The 19,966-nt window shown below is 39.8% G+C and overlaps 1 long non-coding RNA gene across 1 annotated transcript in view; it reads right to left on the reverse strand.

The window, feature by feature from the left end:
- Window positions 1–1,418: 1,418 nt before the first annotated feature.
- LOC105540733 overlaps window positions 1,419–19,966 on the reverse strand; it is a 28,612-nt gene continuing 10,064 nt past the window's right edge. The window contains exons 7-10 of the long non-coding RNA XR_001006250.1: window positions 18,360–18,460; window positions 16,561–16,644; window positions 14,830–15,059; window positions 1,419–3,395 (exon numbers count right to left, since the gene is read on the reverse strand). This is a non-coding gene — a long non-coding RNA (uncharacterized LOC105540733). The remainder of the gene's footprint in view (window positions 3,396–14,829; window positions 15,060–16,560; window positions 16,645–18,359; window positions 18,461–19,966) is intronic.

The following is a 19,966-nucleotide window of genomic DNA, read 5'->3' on the forward strand; positions in this document are numbered from 1 at the left end:
ATTGAATACATGAAGGCACTTCACTATCCTTTGCTTCTCAAATAACAGCCCTTATTATCTTTACCATAACTCAAATAGAAAAGGTCATTTTCTAAATTCACACAGATTACAGAGGAAGCAGCAGGGACAAATATACTGGTGGTGCATAAATAGGATTATTTCACAGCTAATGGCAGAAAACCTCATTTTGGTTTGGAGAGAAGTATGTGCAGGTGGAGAGACCCACAGTTACTGAAAAAGGGGAGGTGGGCGTGTGGGCATGATTCTTCCAGCAGCAGCCTACGAGGAAGAGCTGGGAAAAGTCTGTGAATATAGAATAAATACTGTCACTTGGAGCTGCATTGATTCTTTTTTCAGACTAACTAATGGCTCAGATGGTAGAATAACCAAACGATGACTAAAATATGACTCAAATGCTTTCAAATCAAATCACTCCAATGAAACAGGAACAGAGGCAAGCAGAGAACAGGTCATTAGGGGTTCTAACCAAAACTTGTTAAATCGGAAAAAACTCATTCTCCTAAATGACTGTCTCTTTCTATTTAAGTCATTTTGATGTTAGTGAACTGTGGACAATAGATCTTTATTATTTGTGACACCTACTGATCAGCTCTCAGCAGCGGAAAAGGCAGCTCCTGGCTGGGCTCATACACTTTTCCCAATCCTGATTTGTCTTCTCTCCCACGATCTATCCAGCGTGTCTTCAGTTATGCCAAAGGGTGTTAGAAAACTCTAAAATACGGCTCAAACTTTACTTTCTTAATATTTTTGAAAACCAACTTTCATTTAAATATAAAAGTAGTTCATATGAAGATGAAATGGGGTTGGGGGAAGGGAGGTGAGAAGAAGCCTATTATGAAATGGAATCACAGGGCATGAAGCTCCCGGAAGGCTGAAACACACCCGCTGAGATTCGGAAGAGGCGGCAGCAAGTGTGCTGGCCCTCATGGAGGCATCACGTGGCCCACAACACACACGTGGGTGATTTCCCTGACATCTTTCTCCTCCCCCTTCCTTCTGCTAATTCCTCCGTTTCAAATTCTTTCCTCAAATGTTAATCCTATTTTATCATTCTATTCTTCAAAAAACATATATTTTTTCCTAAACAAAGCCTCTTACCACATTTATTGGAAGCGGACTTCATCAAGAATAAGTGGAAGTACCCACATCTCCCTGTTGTGTCAGGTGCCTGTTTTTATCCTCGTGCCACCTCCTCCTTTCTGAGAATTATCACTCATGCAGTAGGAGGAATACAGCACAATGCTTAGCACCCAGCAAAAGTACAGGACCTCTCCCAACAAACCAGGACGCCGGCAGAGACTGGAGCTGACTCCAACCTAAGCTAGGCACGCTACACACACCCCCTGTTCTCCTCCCTGAATGGATTCACTTAGGAAAGAGGATAACATGATTTTTTTAAAACTTCTTTTATTATTGTAAGACATACATGAAATTTATCATTTTTACCATTTTTAAGAGTACACAGTTGAGCAGTACTAAGTACCTTCCCACTGTTGCACAACCATAACCATCACACACCTCCAAAACTTTCCATCTTCCCAAACGGAAACATTGTACCATTAAACAATAACTCTCCGTTCTCCCCTCCCACCTTGCAACCAACATTCTACATGTTGCACATTGAGTATCCTTTATCCAAAATTCTTGAGACCAGAAGTGTTTTAGACTTCAGATTTTTTCAGAGTTTGGAATATTCACATTATGCCAGTTGAGCATCCCAAATCCAAAAATCCAAAATCTGAAATGCTCCGATGAGCATTTTCTTTGAGCATCACGTCAGCATTCAAAAAGTTTCAGATTTTGGAGCGTTTCCCATTTCAGATTTTGGATGTCAACCTGTACTTTCTGTTTCTATGAATTTCACTATTCTAGGTACTTCATATAAGTGGAATCATATAGTATTTGTCCTTTTCTGTCTGGCTTATTTCACATATAATGTCTTCCAGGTTCATCATATTGTAGTACATGTCGGAATTTCATTCCTTTTTAAGGCTGAATAATATTCCATTATGTGTATACCACATTTTGTTTATCCATTCATCCATCGATAGACATTTGGGTGTTTCCAAAGCAACATATTCTTAATTTAATCCCGCATTTTAAAACTTACAGGTAATTTAAATTCAATTCAACTTACTGTTTACTAAGGGTAACTCACTATGGGAAGTACTGTGGGAAATACAAGAGTAAATCAGACATGGTGCCTGCTCTCAAGGAACTTATGATACATTGGGAAAAGAGAAGAGAAAGAAGTAGAAGTAACCAGCATTTGCTAATTGCTTGCCATATGCCAGGTGCTTTACCCAATCACTGCATGTATAACTCCCAATGACTCTCTAAGTTAGATATTGTAATACCTACTTTATATAGGGAGAAGAATGAAGGCACTGAGACCTTAAGTAACCACCTCCAAAGCTGGGATTTAAACTCATATCTTGGATTCAGAGGCCTGTGTTCACTCCACTACACATGTCGTTCCCTATGATTCAAGGCAGAATGCGACAAATCCTAGGGAAGCTACAGGAAGGTAGAAGAGGAAGAGAAGAGACTGCTCCTTGCCTGAGGGTAAAGGCACATGACAAAGGCAGGTCTTAGAGGTCAGGAAGGCTTATGTTTGACAGAGATGGAGGGTGGAAAAAATTGCACAACCAGGGAAAAATGAGGGAGGCAGGAAAGTTCAGTACATACTTAAGGCTGGAAAGTGGTGCGGGGAAAAATCACAGTCATAATGAAATGCTAGCTCAAGGGGTCTGAACTCCACCATCAGGCAATGGTGAGCCACTGTAGTTTTCTGAAATGGGCCATAGTCAGAGCTATGCTTCGGGAAGATCACCATGGCAATAATGCATCACAAGGATGGAGGGGGTGAGAGTAGTTTAAAGGTAGGAAAAGCAGTTAGAAGGTCACTGGTGATAGCAGTTCAGGCTTAATTAGTCAGAATGGAGAAGAGGATATGGACATGAGAGATATCTTAGAGGTGAGAACAACAGAACTCGGCAATCACTGCATTTCATAATGCATTGAGTAGACTGACCATACACCCTGGTTTGCCTGGGATATGTTTTCCTGATGTAATTACTAATGGCACCCTTTTACTCTCAAAAAGGTTTGGACAATAAACTATATAATCATACTAGTTAGGAGTTGATTCTGTTGTAACAGAATCAGAGGTGACTCCAAGATTTTAAACCTGGATTAGTAAGGAAAGTGGTAACACCTTTGGAAACACAGAAGGGAAATCAGGTTTTGGGGAAAGATGTGGAGTTTTGATCCGGACACGTTAACTTTGCTGCTCAGGCGAGGATTTATTTAACAGCGAGAAGCACCTTGCCCATGGATTTCCCCTGTTTCACATGAAGGAAGGCATCATTGACCTAAAACAAAATGCAAAAGAATGTGGTCAGATTTGCATATATGGATATTTCAACAAACATTTGATGCAGTATCAATTAATAAAATAACTAAAGTATTAAGATGCATCTCCAATGAACCATAAATAACTATGCAACACTAACTAGTTATCACAAATGCAAAGGAAAACAATAACACTGAAGAATAACCTCAGTATTTCTCTCTGTCTAAATGTATAATTATCAGTGTTGTCAGATAAATGCCAGATGGTAAAAAGCCCTAGGCCTGTCCATACGCCACTGTAATAGAGCTTTGTTTTCCAGCTTTTGAAAGAATAGAGCCACTGGCAGAAGAATCCGTATCTTTATGATTAATAATTTTTGTTTTTTATTAAAATTATCCTACTTCCTATGTAACTGAAATTGTAATCTATCTTGAATCTTTTTTAAGGAAGTACAAGGTTACAAAACATATATTTAAAAGCAGCTACAGTAATCAAGGCAGTGTGATATTGGTGAAAGAATAGACAAACAGATCAATGGAATAGAATAGAGAGCCCAAAAATAGACCCATACAAATACAGTTAACTGATCTTTGACAAAAGGGCAAAGCAATTCAGTGGAGACAGAACAGTCTCTCAACCAATGGTGCTGGAAAAACTGGATAGCCACATGCAAAAATATGAATCTAGATACAGACCTTATACTCTTCACAAAAACCACCTTAAAATGGATCATAGACCTTAAATGTAAAATGCAAAACTATAAAACTTCCAGAAGAAAATATAGGGAAAAATCTAGGTCACCTTGGTTTAGCAATGCGTTTTTAGATATAGCACCAAAAAAGCACAATCTATGAAAAAAAAAAATGGGTAAGTAGTCTTCATTAAAGTTAAAAACTTATGCTCTGCAAAAGACACTGTTAAAAGAATAAAAAGACAAGCCATAGTCTGGGAGAAAAATCTCTGCAAATACATATCTGATAAAGGACTTGTATCTAAAATATAAAATATACACAGAATTTTTAAAACTTAACAATAAAAAGCAGGCAAAAGATCTGAACAGACACTTCACCAAAGAAGATATACAGATGGCAAATAAGCATATCAAAAGATGCGCAACATCATATGTCACTAGGGAATTGCAAATTAAAACAACAATGAGATACCACTACATACCGACCAGAATGGCTAAAATCCAAAACACTAACAGCAAATGCTGGTGAGGATGTGGAACAACAGAAACTCCCATTTGCTGCTAGAGGGAATACAAAATGGTATAGCCACTTTGGAAAACAGTTTAGCAGTTTCTTACACAACTAAACATATCCTTACCATACAATCCAGCAATTTCACTCCTAGGTATTTACCCAAATGATCTGAAAACTTATGTCCATATAAAAACCTGTACATAAATGTTTATAGCACCTTTATTCACAATTGCCAAAACTTGGAAGCAACCAAAATGTCCTTCAATAGGTGAATGGAAAAACAACCAGTGGTACATCTATACAATGAAACATCATTCTGTGATAAGAAGAAATTATCTATCAAGCCAAGAAAAGACGTCGAGGAACCTCAAGTGCATATTTCTAAGTGAAAGGAGCCAGTGTGAAAAGGCTACATGCAGTCTAAATCCAACCATATGACATTCGGGAAAAAACAAAACTGCAGAGACAGTAAAAAGATCAGCGGCTGCCAGGGATTCAGGGACTGGGGGTAAAGATGACTATGTGGAGCCCAGAGGATTTTTTTAGAGCTGTGAAGCAATTAAATCTAGACAAAAAGCAATTAAATCTAGACAAAAGTGATAGTAGCATGACAAATGTGGAAGGAGACTTTTGCAAAGTCTCAAACTAACAACTAGCACTTTGCTGCTCAAAGGGTGGTTCAAGAACCCCAGTCTTCTGCATCATCTGGGAGCTTATAAGAAAAGCACAAGCTTGAGTCCCATCCTGTCTTTGTTGAATCATAATCTGAAACTTAACAAGATTCCCAGGTGGTTTGTATACACATCAAAATTTGAGAGTCACAGATTACACAAGGAACGTTTGCAACTTAGTAAGAAAAAGACAGGAAGGCCAGGCATGGTGCTTCATACCTGTAACCCCGGCATTTTAGGAGGCCACGTTGGGAGGATCACTTGAGACCAGGAATTGGAGACCAGCCTGGGCAACACAGGAAGACCCCATCTCTATTAAAAAGGTTTTTTTACTTAGCCAGGCAAGGTGGCACATGCCTATAGTCCCAGCTACTCAGGAGGCTGAGGTGGGAAGTCATTTGAATTTGGGAGGATTGCTTGAGGCCCAGAGGTAGGCTTCAGTGGACCATGATTGTGTCACTGCACTCCAGCCTAGGTGACAGAGCAAGACCTCATCTCAAAAAACAAGAACAAAACCCAAAGACAGGAAGCCAAATAGAAATCTACACAAAGAGCTTAAATTGCAATTCAAAGCACTAGAAACCTGAATGAATACCAAGTATATAAAGAGATACTTAAATGTATTAGAAATCAGAAAAATTCAAATTAAAATAGTAAAATGCCACTTTACACCTTATCAGTTTGGCAAAATTCTGAATGTTGGACATATCAACAGAGTGACAAATAAACAAGAATTCTCATGTACTGCTGATAGAGGCATAAACTGGTCGAGTCATTCTGGGGAGTAACTGGCAGTCAAATTAAGTACACATCCATCCTATGACCCAACAATCTACACCTGGGAAAATAACCCCAAAGTGACCTTTGCACAAGTCCTTAAGGTTGTGCAATTAGGCTGTTTACCGCCATACTGATTATTATGACTTGACTAGGGCACCAAGTCAACCTCAAAGTTTATCAGTACAGAATGAATCTGTAAACTGTGGTGGATGCATACCATGCACCATGATGTAGCAGTGGGAAGCAATGAACTGGATCCAGGAACGGCAACACAGATGGATCTTTAAAAGACAGCACTGAGTGAGTTTCATGTATGAAACAGAACAAGGTCTAGTGCATAATGCCATTTATGTAACTTAAAAAGAAATTAACACACAAATTAACTCTATTTGTTTTACAAGGAAATGTGAATCAAAAGATACATATCCAACTCATCACAGACTGGCTCAGAAGGTAGGAAAAAGTGGGGAGAGGCAGTGGGAAATGAGGGTAAAGGGAATAAGTAAATACAGACATTCATAAATATACAGACATAAAAAACAAAAGATCAGCTTTCCATGGCCCAACAATGAAAATGTACTTTGAAATGAAGATTATGATTAATCAACCCTTTCCATTTGAGATTCTCCAAAAAAAATAAATAAATAAATAAATAAAATAAAATAAAAGAAGTACAGGAACAAATCAATCATGGCAATCTCTCTGCCGCATGAGATTCCTGGTTTCAAAAACATCTGTCTTTCAGAGCCCTGTGCCTTACAGAGACCTTTCCCGTCTAAGCAAATTGAGACTCTCGACGAGGAGGTGGAAGAGGTCTAAGACAGATGTTTGAAACACTCATCCCCCCGTCAGTCATTTCCAGGTGACTCACAGCTGCATCACTCTCCCTGTCAGTTAGAAGTCACTTGTTCCCAGAGATGTGTCATAGCCCAACAATAGAAAATACATGAGAAAATAAATATTATTAAAGCTAGTGATACTTTTCACCTGGCATCCTAAGGGAGTCAAGGATCTTCTGCAAATAAATGTTAACATAAAAAGAAAGCTGTCCCTTCAAATGCTCAAGCTAATTTTAATCATTTTGCATATAAGTCTTTATTAAAATGTATCACATATTTCCGTGACTTCTGTAACAGAGAATACTGGGGGAAAGCATCATCTTCTTGTTCCATGACTTGAGCATTTCAAAATTTTGAACATCCATTATTTTACCTTCTGTTTTTCCGATATTCTGTCACCTCTCCATGTCCAGTTGCCACTTCTGTTGTAACTGTAGCTACTTCTAAAAATAACCCAACTGTGTCCCTTTCTACTTGGTGGTCTCTGCCTGGGCTGGGAAAACAGACTCTCGGTGGTGTTAAGGACTGGAAATTTAATAGAAGTGATAGGGCTCTGAGTGAGAAACTAAAAAGTAAAATGCACGGCTTTAGACCAGAGTCTTTTGATAGCTACTTCAGATGGCCGAGGGACGCTTTCCTCCTGGATTCTACAGGCTGTGTTACAGAGAGGAAGACTGCACAATACTGATGCCTAGGTATAATAGATACACAGGCTGTTCCCAGCACCCTGGTTTTCTGCCTTCAGGTGGATGAAGCCATAATTAAATTTGTCTCTGGAGATAATGCAACCTGGAATTTGCAGCAAGATAAAAACATTGCTTTTGTTTTAGGATATGAAGTTTCTGCTGTTGGAATTTTTAACTAGTTCATCAATCAGGAATAACCAAAGTAACATAGAGTTTTCTGAATATATCATATTGATGTGTGCATTCATTAGAAACGGGCTCTCCCCCTATCACAGCACTGTCCTGAGATCTTCCCAATTAAAAAACAAACTCCTCATGGGCAAGACTAAATCTTACTTTTTATTGACTGACATACAGTAAATGTTTGGTGAATAAAATCATGAATGAATGAATATATCTGAGATGAATGGGACTGGGTTTTTTTCTAATAGTTTTTGGAGTACAGGTGGCTTTTGGTTACATGGATAAGTTACTTAGTTGTGATTTCTGAGATTTTAGTGTACCCATCATCCAGCAGTATACATGGTACCCAATATGTAGCCTTTTATCCATCCCCCAAATCTTCCCCCACACTGAGACCCCAAAGTTCATTAATATCACTCTTATGCCTTTGAGTCCTCATAGCTTAGCTCCCACTGATAAGTGAGAACATACAATATTTGATTTTCCATTCCTGAGTTACTTCATTTAGAATAATGACCTCCAGCTTCATCCAGGATGCTGCAAAAGGCATTTGTTTGTTTGTTTGTTTCTTTTTATGGCTGAGTAGAATTCCATGGTGTACATATACTACATTTTCTTTATCCACTCGTTGGTCATTGGGCACTTAGGTGGGTTCCATATCTTTGCAATTGCAAATTGTGCCACTATAAACGTGTGTACATGTCTTTTTCATATAATGACTTCTTTTCCTTCGTTTTCCTTTGGGTAGATACCCAGTAGTGGGATTGCTGGATTGAATTATAGTTCTACTTTTAGTTCTTTAAGGAATCTCCATACTGTTTTCCATAATGGTTGTGCTAATTTACATTCCCACCAGCAGTGTAAAAGCGTTCCCTTTTCACCACATCCACACCAACATCTATTGTTTTTTAACTTTTTAATTAGGCCATTCTTGCAGGAATAACATGGAATCTCACTGTGATTTTAATTTGCATTTCCCCGATTAGTGATGTTGAGCATTTTTTCATGTTTGTTGGCTGTTTGTATATCTCCTTTTGAGAAATGTCTATTCATGTCCTTCCCCCACTTTTGATGGAATTATTTGTTTTTGTTTTTTTTCCTTGCTGACTTGTTTTGAGTTCCTTGTAGATTCTGGATACTAGTCCTTTGTCAGATGCATAGTTTGCAAATATTTTCTCCCACTCTGTGGGTTGTCTGTTTACTCTGCTGATTATTTCTTTTGCTGTGCAGAAGCTTTCTAGTTTAATTAGGTCCCATCTATTTTTTGTTTTTGTTGCATTTGCTTTTGGGGTCTCAGTCGTGCATTCTTTGCCTAAGTCAATGTCTAGAAGAGTTTTTCTGATGTTGTCTTCTAGAATTTTTATGGTTTCAGGTCTTAGATTTAAGTCTTTGATCCATCTTGAGTTCTTGAGTTGATTTTTGTATAAGGTGAGACATGGGGATCCAGTTTGTTTCTTCTACATGTGCCTGCCAGTTTTCCCAGCACCATTTATTGAATGGGGTGTCCTTTCCCCAATTTATGTTTTTGTGTGATTTGTTGAAGGGCAGTTGGCTGTAAGAATTGGGCTTTATTTCTGGGTTCTCTATTCTGTTCCATTGGTCTATATGCCTATTTTTAAACCAGTAGCACGCTGTTTTGGTAATTATGGCCTTGTGGTATAATTTGAAGTTGGGTAATGTGATTCCTCCAGATCTGTTCCTTTTGCTTAGTATTGCTTTGGCTATGTGGGCTCTTTTTTGGTTCCATATGAATTTTAGGATTGTTTTTTCTAGTTATGTGAAGAATGACGCTGGTATTCGGATGGCAATTGCATTGACTCTGTACATTGCTTTGGGCAGCATGGTCATTTTCACTATATTGATTGTTCCCATCCATGAGCATGGGATGTGTTTCCATTTGTTTGTGTTATCTATGATTTCTTTCAGCAGTGTTTTGCAGAATTGTTTCTGAATACCCGAGAAATAAAGAGCTGCTGATATAATCGAAGCTGCCTCTTTTTGAAGGGGTGTCAACATTTGTTCTTTTTTAGAATTCTGCACAGATTTATTTTAAAGTTATCATTCAGAAGCAGCTACAATTTAGTCCTTGCCTTATATCATTCTTGCTTCATGATGTTATCTAGGCAACAATGGAGAATGAGGAGAAAAGTAAAACCAATTACACATCTGTGTAAATTGTCTTAAGTTAAACATACGTTTAGCATATAACCTAGAAATCTCAGTCCTAAAATATATAAAACCATATGTCTATACCTGTCATGAATGTTTATAGAAGATATATTCATAATCACCAAAAACTGAAAATAATTGAATGTCTGCATACTGGTGAATGAAAAAGACTGTGGTACATCCATACAATGAAATACTACTCAGCAATAAAAAGGAATGGACTACCGACACGTGCAGCAACATGGTGCCCCTCAGAAGCATTACGCAAAGAGAAAGAAACCAAACTCAAAAGGCTATATGCTCTATGATTTCATTTATATGACACTCTGGAAAAGGAAAAATTAAGTGGGAAGAAAACAGGTCAGTGACTACCAGTAGCCATGGAGCAGGAAAAGGAGACTGATTACAAGGCACATAAGGGAACTTTTGGGGGTGACAGAAATGTTCTTACATCTTGACTGTGGTGGGGTAGCTACATGCCGTGTAGGTTTGTCAAAACTCAGAGAACTGTACACCTAAAAGGCGTGAATTTTATTATATGTAAATTATATCTCAACAAACTTAACTTTTTTTTAAAAAAAAGTCAGACAATGCGGTACTAAACATAAAAATAAATAAATTTTTGAAGTTGATCAGCATGAGCCCTTAGAAAATAGAACCTAATCAAAAGTTATGCCCTAATGCGTCAGAGGGTTGCAATCCCAGGGAGGCAAGGGTAACAGAAAAAGTAAAGCAAACGAAGGAAAGAAGGAGAGAAACTACAGGGCATTGTGTTACTGATTTTGAATTGGTTGTAGCTTCAGGGGGACATGTAGTGGCTGTTTTTCACATGGGACAGCTATAGAGAAGCCATTGGATAGTGGCAATGGTTGTAAAAAAAAAAAAAAAAGAAAGGAAGAAAGAAAGGAAAAGAAAAAGAAAAAAAAAGAAAAAAGTCTGGGTGGAGTGGCTCATGCCTATTGTCCCAACACTTTGGGAGGCCGAGGCAGGTGGATCACCTGAGGTCAGGAGTTTGAGACCACCCTGACCAACATGGTGAAACTCCAACTCTACTAAAAATACAAAATTAGCCATGAGTGGTGGCAGGTGCCTATAATCCCAGCTACTCGGGAGGCTGAGGCAGGAGAATCACTTGAACCCGGGAGGCAGAGGTTGCAGTGACCGAGATCGTGCCACTGCACTCCACCCTGAGCAACAAGAATGAAACTCCATCTCAAATAAATAAATAAATAAATAAATAAATAAAGCAGCCATATGAAACAGTCAACAGGGAGGAGAAAAGGCAAACAATTTATCTCCTTTCATTCCTCCCAATGAAAAGCTTGCCTAATGGAATGAAATACCCGTACTTCTGGACTGCATTGCCCAGACCCTGCATAGTTTCTGGGGAAGCCGGAAGCTTCAACAGGTCCATTTGGATCAAACCTCCATACCAGAGCTGCAGACACTCCTGTATGATGAACACAATGGTGGCCTTGCCTCTAGGATCAGCTCCCAACCCAGGAAAGCACAAGGCAATCAACGATGTTAGGAGATGTATCCTAGGGACAGTGGTCTGGGCTGTATGAATTGTAGGATGAGCTATAGGAGTCATCACTGGAAAAGCATGACAAGTGGCCAAGGCCTGGGGCAGGTGGGGCCAGCAGATATGAGGAGTTCCACAAACTGGGTCTAGAACAATGGGCTATAACTAATAGACCTTCTAAACTAAAAGAGTACTTTCATTTTTAAGAATATGCCACAGATACACTGAGAAAATTTCAAGCAATTTCTATCCATTAACAATTTCTGTCCTTCTGTTCATGTGATGATCTCACCTGACCTTTAAATAATAAATAAGTTCAGATCTGTGTGGTTAAATACCATGTCAGACTGACACATTCAGGGACAGCTTCTTACAGAAAACACACTGCACATCAAAATAATGCCCTCCTCTGGACAGATCACAGGACCAATTCGTGATCCACTCACCACAGCATAGACATCATCCTTCAGAAAATAATACATTCTAGGTAGAATTCAAAATCTAAAGACTGTCTTATAATCTTTCCCTCTGAGACATCAAAGCAAAAGTGTTATAGTTGAGGGGAACTGAAAAAAGCTCAACTCCATATTTTATCATGGAAATATATTATGCTTTTTAAAAGTTACTATATCGGTTATGTGCTTTTACATGTATCATGTTACTTAATCCTCATAATCACCCTAGGAGGCAGGGTATATTACTGCCCCTGTTACAGCTGAGAAAACTAAGGCACAAAGATGTGTAATTTGCCCACAGCCAGCGTCCGAATGCTGTTGGTCTGAGCCCAGAGCCCCACACTCACAGTCATTTAACAGGTATGTGAGCGCCTGCCAGAAGCTGGAGATATAGAGGTGCAGACAGCACATGGCCCTGCTTGCACAGAGTTTATGCTCTATGGGAAAGACAGGCATTAAAGAAGTAATCACAGGTAAATAAAGGAGAAGCAGAGTCCTACAGAAGTTCATACCCTGTGCCTACTCAAAAATCTATGGTGCAAAGTTTGTGGTCATATTAGTATCAACTATCAAGGTTAAATCTGCAAGCACACACATTCAGGAGAAAATGCAAGCCAGTCAGAAATACTAGTGCTTTTTAGTTTGTATTTTCTCTATATACAGTACAGTGGTCATTTTCCAAACCCAAACAGGTCCTGACAAACAATTTTTTCCAGTATGTTAACTAATTTACACGTTTACTGATTTACTCATTTAATATTTTTCTTACCCAGGCTTCAGTGAAATTAATTATATATTCATTTAACCATCTTCATTTTCAAAAGAACAAAGAACAAAAGAACAAAATATATAAATTCTGGTACTGCTCAGGAAAATATAAGAGTATAACTATAACATAGTTAAAATAATGTCTTTCACACAGATAATTCTATGATAAATAGATAAAACTAAACCCTATAGAATAAGGCTTCCTGGAAGTGACTTCTTGGCTTATTTGAGGAGGGAGTTTGATACAGTCATAAGGAGCCCAGATTCTGGCATCAGATGGACCAAGACTAGATTTACTTCCTACCTATCACTGGGCAGGGCTCCTAGCCTCTATAAGTCCTGATTCTTTCATCTGTAAAATATAATCAAGTTGGCATACCTCAAAGGGTTGTTGTGAAGGTTAAAGGAGATAATGCATGTAAAGTGTTTAGCATAGTTCTTGACCCACAGTAAGCACCTAATGTATATGAGCTGTCATTCCTATTATGAATCCTCTAAATGGTTTGCATATTGAAAGAAACAGAAAAAGAAGACATGGTAAATGGATGGTATATGAATGAGATGCTCGAAATGTGTTAGGGAGCATGGCCTAGAGATCCACTCGATTACACCAAGGGCAGCAGAGTGAGAACAACTCTATAAATCCCACATGCAGAGCCCTCACTGGAAAGGAGAAGGGCAAATGGAAGCTGACAGGTGGTTAGTAATTACAGAGTCAATTCATGTTTACAGAGGAGAGAGAATTTCAACGGGGATAATTAAAACAATAATCCACCTCTGGCTTTCCTTCCTGCCTAAACGGCACCTAAAAGACCTTGAGAGAGAAGAGACAGTTCAAATGGATACTTGTTTCCACTTCTGTATGCCTACTTGTCCTTATCCCTTATCAACAGGTATAGCCTCAGGTTAGAAGTCACATGATAAAAGCCACAGGATGGAAGGGGACCCAGAACTTGGGATTTTCAAGTTTTTAAGCCACAAGACCTTTTCTTAAAAGTTTGAGAAAAGTAGTTAAAATGTGCAGCTACTCAAACCCCAGCAGCGATGGGGTCCCACAGCCTAGGCAGCTCACATCAACACCTGCTGCCCTAGCCCCACATCCCTGCTGTGGCTCCTGCAGCACAGTCTAAAAACCACTCGTCACATCCTCCTGCTTATTTAGAGAGGCGGAAACTAAAGTCAGAAAAGCAAGGGGACTTCCACAAAACGACATGGCTGGAGGGATGAAGCTGTGACTGGCATCCAACCAGTTTTCTACTGGCCAGTCAGGTTCTCTTCACCATTGAACACCATCTTCCCGACGTACATACTAAACAGAGAAAGAAAATAAGCCATGTTTGAAAAGAATGTGTCTCCTCACAGGAAGAAACAACCATGGAAGCCTGGTTAGCAATGAAGTCTGGCACCAACAGCTTGGGCTCCACTAATCTGCATTTGAACAAAATATCACCTCCATCTATGGCTGACAAGAGTTACCACGACAGTTTTTTGAACATTAAAACAAATTAAGTCAAAAAAATAATAGACTTCACAGTGAATGCCTAACAGATTCACATTTACAACTATATTGCATATGCATGCTCACAATTACACTTTGGAGGAAGTTTAAGCCACATTAATGAGATGGGGGGGAATGAAAAAAGGGAGTGAATAGCCAACAAAATTAACTACAGTGACTAATGGATGAATTATAGTCTTATGATGCCAGGCATGATTTAGTGTTCTCCTCACAGAACTCCAACTTAGATCATCTGGTTGTGCTTTAAAGCATCTATATTTTAAAACCAAAGGTCAAGCCAAGCACTTTCTTCTTAGGCTTGTATGTTGTAGAGTTCAAAGTTCATATCAACACGTGTAAATCATTTTCTAAAGAAGCATAACTTTCCTCTATCTGACCGAGCAGTGATGCAGACAGAGCCCTCAAATTTCGGCTTCACGTGGCCTTCACGGATTCAGATTCACATTGGGCCTGAGTCTACATCCATACAACCCAAAGGCTGGGAAAAATCCTGTGACCCTGACACCTGTGCAATCCCACTATTCTGTGTTGCATTTTCATCTTTTCCTTTTATTAAAAAAAAGGATTTGTAGCATCCAGAGATAAACTACCCAGTAGCTTGCATAAATTATTTCCTGGCCTCACCTGCATCACATCCCTTAAGTGTGTCTCACCTCCTCTACCTTGGAAACCATTCCAACATATGGTTGGATGTGCCCTTGCTGGCAGTACTGAAGCACCGAAGATAGGCTCTTAGAGAAGACGGGAAAGTTCATTTCTTTGTATCAATCACAGTACAGGCCCAACGACAGAGACATTCTTCAGGAGCAGAAGCTTGGCTGGTACAGAAGCAATGTTTCCTCCAGCAAATCCCACCACCACAATCCTGCCTTCCCAGGCCAGGCTGAGGACAAAGAGAAGAAGAAAAAGAAATTATAAAAAAGCAGCCTACATTTCACACCCATTAAGAAGGCTAGTCTCGTAAAATAACAAGTGACAAATGGCGAGGATGTGAAGAAATGTAAGCCCCTGTGCACTGTTGGTGGGATTATAAAATAGTGCAACTACTACAGAAAACAGTATGAAGGTTCCTCAAAAACTTAAAAATAGGTTCAGCAATTCCACTTCTGATATATATCGAAAAGAATTAAAAGCATGGTCTCAAAGAGATGTTTGCACAGCCATATTCACAGCAGCACTATTCACAGCAGCCAAGAGGTAGAAGCAACCCAAGTGTCCATCAACAGACAAATGAGAAACAAAATGTGGTATATACATACAATGAAATACTATTCTGCCCTAGAAAGGAAGGAAATCCTGTCACATGCAATAACATAGATGATCCTTGAGAACATTATGCTAAGTGAAATAAGCCAAACACAAAAAGACAAATTACTGTATGATTCCACTTATATGAGGTATCTAAAGCAGTTAACTCATAGAAACAGAAAGTGAATGGTGGTTACCAAGGGCTAGGGAAAGGGAGGAAAGGAGAGTTGTTGTTTAATGGCTATAGAGTTTCAGGTTTACAAGATGAAAAAGCTCTTGAGATCTGTCACACAACAATGTGAATATAATTAACACTACGGAACTGTACACTTGAAAATGGTTAAGATGGTAAATTTTACGTTATCTGTTTTTTACCACAATAAAAAAAAAGGAGAATGAAAAAAAGAGCAATGTACATTAATTCACAGAGACAGAAAGTAGGACAGAGGTTACCAGAGGTTGGGGAAGGGAAAAGAAGTAGCTAATGTTTAACAAGTATAGAGTTTTGTTGAGGATGATTATGCAACATTATGACTGTATTTAATGCCAGTGAATTGCATACTTACAAATCATTAAAATGATAAATATTAGGTTATAGTATATTTTACCAACATTTAAAAAACCAACATGTATTATATCCACAGCTGGGCACTCCTCTTGACATTGCAAAGTGGCAGGAGTGAACCATCATTTATTACTTTGGGCTTCTCAGTAAAAAAAAAAAAAAAAAAAAAAAAAACCATATATGCCATTTTATATGCCATATGTTATATATGCCATAAGCAAGGTATTAGGGAACCAAAGGAACTAGATAATTTTATAAGGGGGCCCACTTTAGAATCAAGGCTGTTGAGCCAGGTGCCATGGCTTAAACTTATAATCCAAGCACCTTCGGAGGCCAAGGCAAGAGGATCACTTGAGCCCAGGAGGTCAAGACCAGCCTCGGCAACATAGTGAGACCTTGTCTCTACAAAATATAAAAATATTAGCCAGGCATTGTGGCACATGCCTGTAGTCCCAGTGATACGGTTTGGCTGTGTCCCCATCCAAATCTCATCTTGAATTGTAGTTCCCATAATCCCCACATGTCGTGGAAGGGACCCAGTGGGAGGTAATTTACTCATGGAGACAGTTACCCTCATGCTGTTCTCACGATAGTGAGTAGGTTCTCCAAAGATCTGATGGTTTTATAAGGGGCTTTTCCCCAGCACTTCTCCTTGCTGCTGCCACGTGAAGAAGGACATGTTTGCTTCCCCTTCCACCATGATTGTGCGTTTCCTAAGGCCTCCCCAGCCATGCTGAACTGTGAGTCAATTAAACCTTTTTCCTTTATAAATTACCCAGTCTCAGGTATGTCTTTATTAGCAGTGTAAGAACAGACTAATACACCCAGCTACTCAGGAGGCTGAGGCAGGAGGACTGCTTGAGCCCAGGATGTCAAGGCTACAGTGAGCCATGCAGCCATGATTGCACCACTGTGCTCCAGCCTGTGCAACAGAGTGAGACCCTGTCTCAAAAAAAAAAAAAAAAAAAAAGAGAGAGAATCAAGACTATCTATTTAACTACCTCAACCACTTTGTGGAAGAAAATTGGGCATATAAACAAATGTCATTCCATTTGTTTCCAAATGTCTGAGTTGTACTGAGACAACTCAGTTTGAAGATGATGAACTTAGGAAGCAGGAATAAGAAGACATACACTTTAATGAGGGAAGGACCATTTGCTTCATACAAAGACTTACTTTAGGATTCCTGTAACACATGTGCCTCTTTAGAGAATTTTAAATAATCTACAAAAATTCATAAGTATTCTGCAGCCCAGTATGAAAAGTCCCCTACAGTACTATTGCTAAGCAATGAGTTACAGAAACAACTTTTGCAAACACCTTGTATATAAAATACGTGTATATTTGTTTGGCTTTTGTTTTTTGCTTTTCTTCTTTAGAAGGGCAATGAGAAGCTATTGCTAAAACGCAATTATCCAGAAGGCAAGGAGGAAGGTAAGAGATGAGCGAGTTTTACCAGCTGTCTATCCTGGCTTTCCACTTGGACTACACACTCCTTCCTTTGCTTCTTCTCTAAGCACAGCACCAGGCACGGTGCAGAGGTGAGCAAACATATAGACTGCCTGCCGCCCAGCTCAGGGGCTAGAGAACCAACTGGATCTCTTTTGTGGATAGGCTACTGTCTCTGCTTCTGCGACTTCTACCTGAAACTAAGATAAAGAGATAAACTACAAAATTATGCTTGCCAGGATGACATAAGAAATGAAACCAACGCTATCAGAGTACTCCAGAATCCTTGGTTGAAAATGGAATGAGAATTGGTGTGATACAACACTCCTACTAAATCTCCAGTGATATTTTTAAAATAAAACAAGTCAAGGAATTACCTACGCTGCTGGCTGCTTCAGAAAGCAGTAAGATCAGAAGAGCCTGTACCTTGGTCCACAGTGACCTGGGAAAAAGGGAACTGCCACCCCAGTAATTCTAACAGCTGAACAATGCCCTTGTAAGAATTCCCCACAGACATGGATATAAAGTTGTTAGTGGGAACTGGCATAGCTGTATTTAACACATGAATAATTTCTAAAGCATTTGGCATTGCCAACTAGAGAGTCTGCAGTCATTTTTTTGGATATTTTCCAGTTGGGTATTTTGTTTTTGCTATATATAAGCATTTCCTGATTTTCTCTGCTTCTATTCCTTTTCACCCACCCACTCGCTGTTCTCGTTGATGCTGATGCCTACAGGAGAAGTGAACAGCAAAGATGAGAGAGAAGCAAGGCCAGAAGGAAGGCAGAGATCAGGAAAGGTTTCAGCTCTAGTCCACTCTAGACAGACCATCACGTACCTGAGGACAGCCTTCAGGCAGATGTCTCCTCCCACCATGTCGATGGCCACATTCACCCCGCCCTAGTCCACCAGCTTCCTCACTGCCTCCTTCAGCCTGCTCTAACTGTAGTTCACGCTGGACTGCACACCCCTCTGCACCGCCACCTTGCACTTCTCGTTACTTCCAGCAGCAACTATATTACCTGCATCAAGAACACAAGATATCTGATTATCCAGAACATGTCTTAAGAAAGGGGTACCCCACCTACCCCATCTCCAGCCAAAGGGTGCTACTCAAGGAAATCATTGTGACCTTGCTGCCCTGGCATTGGCCTTGAGCCCACACATCAGGCCCAAAACAGACAATCTCACTGGCCCCTCCATGCCCTACTAGCCATGAGGTCCACATTTCTAGTAATCCTGGAACCCTAACAGGGATAGCTAGAAGGTGGTTCAAGAGACACTCAGAAAGTCTTCTCAAATGCAAATGAAAACCACCATTTATTGAGCATCTACTATGAATCAAGCAGTAAGGACACAAGATGGATCCTTTAGAGCCAAGAAAGCAAGATACATCAGAGTGATGGGGGAAATAAAGAGGGGCCCAGAAATGTAAACAAGAGGTACCCAACCTAAATCTAGAGGATCAGGAAAGACTTCCTAGAGGGTAAAACATGATTCAATAGAAAGATCTTGAGGTTAGAGAGACCTTAGTCCAAATCCTGGCTTTGCCACTCACTAGCTGTGTTAACCTAGGCAAAATACTTAGTAAGAATTAATACATTTTGTTACTATTTGCCAGTTAACATTCTAAATGTTTTACATATATGAATAACTCATTTAATTATAATAGCCCAATCAAATATACAGTATTATTATCCTTGTTTTATAGATGAAGAAACTGAGGCAGAAGAAGTTAAGTAACTTGTTGCCCAAGGAAGGTCGCACAGCAAATGGGAGACAGAGCTGGGGCACAAACCCAAGTAATTCATCTCCAGGGTCCATGCATTTAACCTCCATACTACCTGCCAGCTTCTCAAGGTTTCAGTTACCTCATCAGTAAAGTAACACATTTAAAAAATTATCGAAGGCCGGGCACAGTGGCTCATGCCTATAATCCCAGCACTTTGGGAGGCCCAGATGGGCAGATCACAAGGTCGGGAGTTCAAGACCAGCCTAGACAATATGGTGAATCCCCCATCTCTACTAAAAATATAAAAATTAGCTGGGCGTGGTGGCACGCGCCTGTAGTCCCAGCTACTCAGTTACTCGGGAGGCTGAGGCAGGAGAATCGCTTGAACCTGGGAAGTAGAGGCTGCAGTGAGCCGAGATGTGCCACTGCACTCCAGCCTGGGCGACAGAGCGAGACTCTATCTCAAAAAAAAAAAAAAAATCAGGGGTTGGGCGCAGTGGCTCACGCCTGTAATTCCAGTACTTTGAGAGGCCAAGGTGGGCAGATCACAAGGTCAGGAGTTCGAGACCAGCCTGGCCAATATTGTGAAACCCTGTCTCTACTAAAAATACAAAAATTAGCTGGGTGTGGTGGCATGCACCTGTAGTCCCAGCTACTCGGGAGGCTGAGGCAGAAAAATTGCTTGAACCTGGGAGGTGGAGGTTGCAATGAGCCGAGATCGTGCCACTGCACTCCAGCCTGGGTGACAGAGCAAGACTCTGTTTAAAAAAAAAAAAAAAAAAAAAAAAAAAAAAAA

The sequence above is a fragment of the Mandrillus leucophaeus genome, unplaced genomic scaffold (assembly GCF_000951045.1).
Source record: "Mandrillus leucophaeus isolate KB7577 unplaced genomic scaffold, Mleu.le_1.0 Scaffold226, whole genome shotgun sequence".
Classification (NCBI taxonomy): domain Eukaryota; kingdom Metazoa; phylum Chordata; class Mammalia; order Primates; family Cercopithecidae; genus Mandrillus; species Mandrillus leucophaeus.